Below are 9,423 nucleotides of genomic sequence, written 5' to 3'. Positions count from 1 at the left end.
AGGAATCCATTTTGAGGCAGTTGGAAGAGGGGAAAGTGATCAGGAATAGTCAGCATGGATTCATGAAGGGCAAGTCGTGCCTGACCAATCTTATTAGCTTCTATGATGAAGTAACTGGCTCTGTGGAGATGGGAAAGTCAGTGGATGCGATATACCTTGACTTTAGCAAAGCTTTTGATATGGTCTCTCACAATATTCTTGCCAGCAAGTTAAGGGAGTATGGATTGGATAAATGGACTGTAAGATGGATAGAAAGATGGCTAGAAGGTCAGGCCCAGTGGGTAGTGATCAACGGCTCGATGTCAGGTTGGCGGTTGGTTTCTAGTGGAGTGCCCCAAGGATCGGTTTTAGGATCAGTTTTGTTCAACATCTTTATTAATGAACTGGATGAGGTGATGGATTGCACCCTCAGCAAGTTTGCGGATGACACTAAGCTAGGTGGAAAGGTAGATACACTGGAGGGCAGGGATAGGGTCCAGAGTGACCTAGACAAATTGGAGGATTGGGCCAAAAGAAATCTGATGAGGTTCAACAAGGACAAGTGTAGAGTCCTGCACTTGAGACGGAAGAATCCCAAGCATTGTTACAGAGTGGGGACTGAATGGCTAAGTAGCAGTTGTGCAGAAAAGGACCTGGAGATTACAGTGGATGAGAAGCTGGATAAGAGTCAACAGTGTGCCCTTGTAGCCAAGAAGGCTAATGGCATATTAGGGTGCATTAAGAGGAGCATTGTCAGCAGATCCAGAGAAGTAATTATTCCCCTTTATTCGGCTCTGGTGAGGCCACATCTGGAGTATTGTGTCCAGTTCTGGGCCTCCAACTACAGGAAGGATGTGGACACATTAGAGAGGGTCCAGCGTAGGATGACCAAAATGATTAGGGGGCTGGAGCACATGACCTATGAGGAGTGAATGAAGGATATGGGTTTGTTTAGTCTCCAGAAGAGAATAGTGAGGAGGGATTTGATAGCAGACTTCAGCTTCCTGAAGGGAGGTTCCAAAGAGGCTGGAGAAAGGCTTTTCACAGTAGTGACAGATGGCAGAACAAGGAGCAATGGTCTCAAGTTACAGTGGGGAAGGTCTAGATTGGCTATTAGGAAAAACTATTTCACTAAGAAGGTGGTGAAGCACTGGAATGGGTTACCTAGGGAAGTGGTAGAATCTCTAAAAACCTAGAGGTTTTTAAATCTCAGCTTGACAAATCCCTGGCTCATTTAGTTGGGATTGGTCCTGCCTTGGGCAGGGGGCTGGATTCAATGACCTCCTGAAGTCTCCTCCAGCTCTATGATTCTATGAGCTGGTGGGAGCAGCTTGCACAGGGCCACTCTCTCTGTGCCCATCTGCATACTCTGGTGCAGAGCATGCTGCCTCCTTCTGCTCCAGCCTCTGCTGCCTCCCAGTGATCGCTTTCCCTCCCACTCCCTCTCTCCCTCCCACTTCCCCCTCCACACCCTCCCTACACCCCCGGGGACATCGAGGCTCCCACACCCACAGGGCTGGAGCTGCTCTGACCCTGAGCCTCTCCTGGCCATCAGAGCTTTCTTGTGCAAAAGCACATGACAGTGTGGACGTACTCTTGTATGAGACCTTTTCCACAAGAACTCTTGAACAAAACAGTTTTTGGGCAAAAAGCCTGCAGTGTAGACATAGCCTTTGAGAAAAAGCTCCCAGGCCAGCTAAGAGCACAGGGGAGCAGACTGTTCAGCCTCTCGCAATCTCCATATAAGCCAGGAAAAGACAGTAGGGAGAGAGCATAGCTGCAAACAGAAATGGTGACATTAAAACAGGCAGAAAATAGAAGTGCAGCAAAGTAGCTGAAGCAGTAGCGAGGACACAGGCAAAGAACAGCGCTATTCCTCTTTCTTTCATAGTGTCTATGTCTACACTGCAGGCTTCTTGCACAAGAACTTTTTGAGCAAAAGTTCTTTTGCAAGAGCACGTCCACACTGCCATGTGCTTTTGTGCAAGAGACGTGCTTTTGTGCAAGAGCGCCCATGGCAGTGTGGATGCTCTATTGCACAAGAAAGCTCTGATGGCCATTTTAGCCATAGGGGTTTCTTGCACAAGAAACGTTCATTCCTGTTCCCATCCACAGTAGCCAAATTCCTTAGATTGAGAAAGTCAAGAAGCACAAAGTGGAATTGAGCTAGAGAGGAAAAAAGGCAAAAAGCACCAATTCTCAAGGATTTGCAACAAGCTAGTCTCACACATTGAGATTTGACCTCAGATTGCAAGAGTCAAAGGCCTGAGTGCTGCCCTTTACACCATGGGACCCTCACAGTGCCAGGATGCTGAGGCTCTCAGCTGGTAGCTCTGTGCTCCTTTCATCTCTTCAGCTGCTTCACTTCTCCACACCCTGCCCATCTTCCAAGAGAGGAACGCAAATGCAGACAAACAAAATTGCAAATGCGCAAATGAAGCGCGGATTTGAATTTCCCGTGCTTCATTTCCATAATTGTGGACCACCACTTTTCTAGAATAGCATATTTCGGGGAAACAAACATGGTCCCTGTGGGGTTATTTCAAGAAAAAACCCTTCCTTCAAAATAACTCTTACTCTTGATGTTATTCGGAAATAACAAAGAGCGCATTTTCAATGCGAGCTTTTATTTCACATAACATCAAGCTGGAGGACTTCTTACTCCAACATCCCTCATTTCACAAGGAGTAAGGGAAGCCAAAGGAGGAGGGTTTTCCTTCAGCTTATCCTAAATTGTGCTATGTTGACTTAATTGAAACACTGGAGGAACCTGAATTTAGCTTTAGCACTTCAGCATAGATGTGCCTTAAGGGACAAAGGTTTCTGCCAACCCTGGGATTGATGCAGGGAACCCTTTAAAGCATCAGTCTAATGCACTCCCAACTGGGCTATTTTGGCACATGTGCTTTTTATTCTGAGGCTGCCATTTCTCTCTCAGGGTGTTTTTCTCAGTAGCAGCACACAAGAAAGAAGCTATTGCAAGTGACCCTGTGAAGGATAAACTTAATTTGTTGTCAGTATGACCTCTGTGTGACCTGGATGTTAAGTCTGGTCTTTGTAAAGAGGTATGTGCTTGGACACAGGTATACAACCGGGAGGGGATAGGTGAAACTGGTTTGAACCTGTTGTAAGGCCTGAAAAGGGACTGTGAGGGGGAAGATAATGATTGGAGGAAATGTGATGCAAAGGGGCATGACCTGTTGTCAGCCGACGGTCAGGGCAGTGTGTGTGGGTGTGCCACATTATCGAATTTGGGGGAAGCAGCCAGATCGCTGCTGCACCCCTAGGTGAGGGTGTTGGCCCCAGAAATTGGTATAAAAGGGAGCCATGTGGGGTATTGAATGGGAGCTTATTGTTTGCTGATCTTATGTACGTTATTTATGTGAATGTATAATGTCTGTGTGTGTAGCTAGGAATCTGTAATCTGTGTGGAAGCTGAATATTTCTCTGAATGTGGTTAAGCATTGCTATGGACAGGCTGATTAGCCAGGCCCTGTGGGACAATGGCACTTGATGGGCCAAAGACACACCCAAAGAATGGGGGCTGTCACCTGAGAGCAGCCAGCAGGAAACACAGAGATTGGCCTCTGACCAGGTGACCTGCTGCATACAAGAAGAGGCCAGGAAGGAGGTATAAAGAGGCCATGTGGTCAATGCCATTTTGTTCTCAGCACTTCATCCCAGAGGCAGCACTGCAGGGATCGAAGAGCCCGGAAGACCTGTGAACCCATCCTGACCCTAGGATGTGCAACAAGAACTTTTAAACCAGCAGCTGTAACATCTCTGCTAGAGCCTGCATCGAGTACTGGGAGATTCGGTGCATGTAACGTACTATTCTTTAATAACCTTACTCTCATGCTTTTCTTTATTGTAATAATAAACCTTTAGATATAGATTCTAAAGGATTGGCCCAGCGTGATTTGTGGGTAAGGTCCAGAGGGTAAATTGACCAGGGATCTGTTGCTGGTTTCTTGGAACCGGACAGAACTTGTTCGGGGTAGGTGGGATTGGGTGCTAGGACCCCCCCACCTGTGTATAGGCCCGGGGCCATCTGGGGCACGGATATTGCTGGGGTGTTGGAGGGGTTTTGCTCGGGAGGCTTCAGGCAGGCTGCTGAAGCGGTCTGTGGGACTGGTTTGTGGCCTGTTTGGAGAGGTCACCAGTCTGGGGGCTGTAAGGAGCCCCGGATTTGAGCAATTCGCCCTGAGCGGATGCCCTCAGCTGTGCCCAGATACGGCCCGATCCATCACAGGGTGTGTCTCCTAAGTCTTTAACTGCTAAGACACGAAGTCTCGTCGCAGTGGGCAGCCCAGAAGGCTGAAAGGAGTCCCGAGAGTTTAACGTCCGTGACTTTACTGCTAGGACCGAGGTCCCGTTGTAGAGGGTAGCCAAACAGGCTAACAGACGCCCCAGTGTGTAGGAAGAGCTTATTACACCTTAGATTTTAGCTGCTAGAACACAAAGTTCCTTCGCAGCGGGCAGCCTGGGAAGGCTGGACAGGTGCCCCAATGGATTTTGTCACCTGGGAGTGACACAGATCCAAACGCCCAAGCTCTCCCTATGTCTGTCCCTTTATGACCAGCTGAAGTTCTTTTAAATTGTGCTTGGTTCTATTACAGCAACTGAAGGAGTCAGGTTAAAACTTAAACAGTTACAGGTTTATTAAAGGAACTTATAAATCATATGGTTACAATGGCTATTGCTCTATTTCTTAAATGCTAGCAAAATATAGATCTTAAAATGGTTACAGGAAAAAGGTAAAGATAGAAAATAGAAATAATGGTACCAAATGACAGCTTAATCTTTAAAGAGCTCTAACACTATGTATATACAGGCAGTCCCCGGGTTACGTACAAGATAGGGACTATAGGTTTGTTCTTAAGTTGAATTTCTATGTAAGTCGAAACTGGCTCCAGATTCAGCTGCTGCCACTGAAACTGACCAGGGGCTGACTACAGGAAGCCGCAGGCAGAGTTGCTCTGCCCCCAGCTTCCTGGAATCAGCCTGATCAGCTTTAACAGCTGCTGAATCTGGAGCCTGGGACAGAACAGCTGGGGCGCTGCCCGGTAGGTTCCCACAGGACCAACCCGGCAGGACCCCAACTGCTCTACCCGAGGCATCCCGCAACAAAAGCCTGGTCTGCTGGGGGGGGGGGGCGCACTAGCTGCGCCCCCTCCCCCCCCAGCAGACCAGGGAGACCCGAGCAAAGCCGCCACCTGGGCAGCTTTGCTCGTTTGCCCGGGAGCAAAGCTGCCCAGACGGCGGGGGTCCTGCCGCCTGGGCGGCTTTGCTCCCGGGCAAACGAGCAAAGCCACCCAGGCGGCGGCTTTGCTCGGGTGTCCTTGGTCTGCTGGGGGGGTCCAGCGGCTTTGCTGGACCCCCCCCAGCAGACATGGGAGCTCCGGGGCCAGAAAATCCCCATTCGTAAGTCGGGGACTGCCCGTATACTTAAACAAAGGACCACATCCAGGTACAATTTTTACCCCCTTCTGTGCCTCTCGACTCCAGCGTGTCAGGCCAGGGTCGGTCCCTCAATTCCTCGGAAGGACGAATACGAGGTGGGCGTCCCCTCTGGAACCTCGGGAGGTCAAACACCAAACCCGACCAGCAGATAGGTGGTAGATTGACACACAAAGCAAGTGTGCTGCTGGACTCATCTTTATACCCCTGGGGGCCCATATTCTCTTTCTTATCTTAACAGGCCAAATTTTACTGGTCCGTTTTGAGGTGCCAGTTCTTACAAGCAGGTTACAAGTTAATTTACACTTGTAAGAGAGGAAGATAGCTAAATTAGGACTGCCGGATATTCTTGTTGGGCGGGAGATTCCTCCCCCGGTTATGTGTTCGTGTCAGTATGGGTTAAGTCAAGGGCACGATGTACAGCCTTTTAGTTTGACCACCCTCTTATCTCTGCTTACAGTTAGTCATGGTCACTGAGCCAGCATATCTAAACCTCTTGCTCCAAGGTTTTCAAAGAATATGCTGTTTTCCTGCTCTTATGTGCCCTGCATGGTTTCAAGCAGACAAAGATGGACGTAAAATGGGGGTTCACGTCTGGCTACATCTGTGTATGCATGCAACTATAAGTGGTCAGTGGGGAAAAGGTGATTTCCATGTAAGATAGTACAAAAGACATTGCCTTTTGTTTGAGAAGTTGCAAAACTTTTCCTGAGAGTATCCTGGAGATTTTTGCCCTGGAATGCATTCCTGAATAAAGCTGGTTGCTTAAGAAGGGTGTCTGGAATGAATTGAGATGGGCTTGGACCCACATCTGAACCCTCGGATTAAAATTCTCCGTCACCTGCAAGGCAAGATGAGCTTTGCCTGCTCCCTAAGCCTGACTCCCTACTTTTCCCCCATTTCCTGTCTCCCTTCCTGGGCTGACCCAGTGGCCAAAAGGGACTGCAGCTGCCGATCATGGAAAAGTAGATGGGAGGCAAGGTGCTGGCAGCAAGGGATTCCAGCTGCCTCTTTGCCCTGGATCTGAGCACATCAGGCCAGCTGCCAATCATTTGGGGAGGGGAAGGAAGCAGGCAGGGCGGCCCACAAGGGAAGAGGCTCCGGTCACCTCTTTGCTGCCCCTCTCCAGGCTCGACCTGCAGGCTGACAGTCATTTGGAGACACAGGGGTGGGTAGGATAAGCCTTGGCAGAAGCTTCTCCCACTCTCAGCAATTGACTTGAACTGCAGAACCCATTTCCCTCACACCAATGTCACTGGGAGAGCTCCAGTCCCCTCAGCCTTGCCAGTGCCTCAAGTGAGTCTCTGTTTGCCCCCCTCCATCCCCATCAAGTCCCTGGAGGAGACCCAGTTCCCCTGCCCTAGCTTCCTGCTCCAGGGAGGGACATGGGTCTGGTGTCTAGCTCATCTTGCCTTGCAGGGCCACTTGCAATAGCTTCTCTCTTGTGTGCTGCTACTGAGAAAAACACCCTGAGAGAGAAATGGCGGCCTAAGAATAAAAAGCACATGTGCCAAAATAGCTCAGTTGGGAGTGCATTAGACTGAAGCTTTAAAGCAGTGATTTTCAAACTTTTTGGGCTCCGGAGCCATTTACATGAGTAAAAATTTATGCGGAGCCCCAGCGGTCCACTGATTGTTTGTGTTGTACCTATCGAGGTTTCCAGTTTGTCATCCGCGCGGAGCCCCTGGAGATGTCTGACGGAGCCCTAGGGCTCTGTGGAGCACAGTTTGAGAAACACTGCTTTAAAGGGTAAAGATCTTACAGATAAAACATTAAAGTTTTTCATATTTTTCATTTTAAAAATATTTGAAACAGTTGTTCAATGTGCCCCAGGCCTGGAATTGTGCTGCAGCTGCCTCCCTCACTATGATCACTGGCTCCTTGTAGATGGGCCTTCTGTCTGGGTGCTGACAGGGGGGTGAGATGGTGGCGGGTAATGATGGGTAACAGGTGCCGAGGCTCATGCAGAGAAGCCAGTGCCTGCATCTTTGCAAGTGACCTCACTTTGGACACCTCAGCTTTTAGCAAACACTCCCCTCCTAACACCAGTGTTGGTGTTTGCTACGGAGGGGTCCACCCAGCTCCTGTCTGGGGAAGATGGCAATTTTGGGGGATTCTCGCCCAGTGATCAATCTCACAGCTGCCATTGCAAAAGGGAAGCATACTGGTTTTTTGCATTTGCTAGGAAGTATGCAAATTGTGACCCCCAGCTAGGGGGTCACAACCCCTGGAGTAGGAGACAAATGCCTTATCCATTAGGCCACTCACTAGGGCACCCAAGGCAAAAGCTACAGAGAGAAATTCTGTCTTTCAAAGACACCTTCCCCAACTTTTAGGTGCCTTATTGGAGCCCTTGGAAGGAGCCAGATACACAGGAAGGGCTGACCTCACCTCCGGCTCCCCCAAAGTTTGGGTCACCCCACACTAGCCATGGGTAAAACTTGATACCTTGACGTCTTGCCTCCCTCCCATAAAATGAGGTTTAAGGGTTATTTCAGAAGAAGGGTTTTCTCTCTAACTGCATCTTAACAGCGTATTTTATTTCGAAATAAGGTATTTCAAAATAGTGGCTATCCGCGATTATGCAAATGAAGCATGGGATATTTAAATCCCTGCTTCATTTCCAATTTTGGATGTCTACATTTGCATTCCTCTCTTGAAAGAGGAATGAAGTGTAGACATACCTCCAGAGACCAAGGGGTTTACAATCCAGATGATCAATGTTTGCCGCACTTCTCCCTCCCCACAATCCAGCCAAACCTCAAGGCCAAATCTACAGTCACAGCAGCTGGGGGAGATGTGCATGTTAGAGGCTCTGCCCACTGAGCCGTAGCTTTGGCTACGTCTAGATTGCAGTCTTCTTGTGCAAGAAGTTTTTTGTGGACAATGTCTTCCACAAAAACTTCTTGCTCAAGAGCACATCCACACTGAAAAAGTGCATTGAAAAAGTAATGAGCTTTTGCGCAAGACAGGGTCCACACTGCATGAACATTCTCTCAAAAGGAAACTCTGATATCTATATACAGAATGGACTCTAGGGCACCTGCGCATTTTTTCATTGTCTCTTTTTGTGCAAAAAATCCCTGTACTCTGTCCACACACGCCTTTTGGAGCAAGAGCTCTTGCTCAAAAAGGAGTTATTCCCCATAGAAAGAGAAATACCTATTGTGCAAAAACCTCTCTGTTCTTTTGATTCTTTTGCACAAAAATGTACTTGAGGTGTGGACATTCTGCAAGTTTTTGTGCAGAAACGTCTGTTTTTCCACAAAAACTCTGTAGTATAGACTAGTGTTTCTCAATTAGTGGTACAAATACCCTTAGGGGTACTCCAGAGAAATCTGGGGGGTACATCAACACAACTGAAACTTGGAAAAACTGAATTTTTGTTTTAAGTTTTAAAGAGCTTTATTATTTTTGGACTTTTTACACCCAAAAATTTCATTGCCTGCCCAGCTACAATTAAACAAATGTGTTGCAATGGTAGAAAAAAAAATTGTGCATCTGAAAACTGTAGGTCCTGGGGGTATTTATATTTTTTTAAAAGGGGGGTACTGTATAAAAAAATGTTGAAAAACACTGTTGTAGACATAGCCTTTCTGTGCCCAGGGAGCCAGATGCAGCTGGGGGTGGAAGGCTGGAAGGGAATGGGGGAATGGCTGCACTTCAGGAGTCAAAGGTGTTGTCTGGAACCATAAAATAGAACAGTTTCATAAGCACTTCAGTGGAGGGCACCATGGCTTAGCTTGCTTAAAGCCCCTGCCTTATAAACAGAAGATCCTGGGTTCAACTCCTAGTGGTGCCTTGTTGTAGCCATTCCTCACATTGTTCTATATCCTTCTAGGACACAGGAGGAGGCCTCTCCTGGCCACTCATGGAACTGCTTGTTCAGGAAAAGGATGCTTGGAGGAGAGCATTGGAAAGAAGGAAACTACAAGCCTGGAGCAGGTACAGAGGCTTCTCTTACTGGCACTGGCAAGTCAGGGC

Source organism: Pelodiscus sinensis, chromosome 19, assembly GCF_052426305.1.
Source record: "Pelodiscus sinensis isolate ZL-2025 chromosome 19, ASM5242630v1, whole genome shotgun sequence".
NCBI lineage: Eukaryota > Metazoa > Chordata > Testudines > Trionychidae > Pelodiscus > Pelodiscus sinensis.
The sequence above is the reverse complement of the archived record's forward strand: the minus strand, read 5'-3'. Positions refer to the sequence as shown.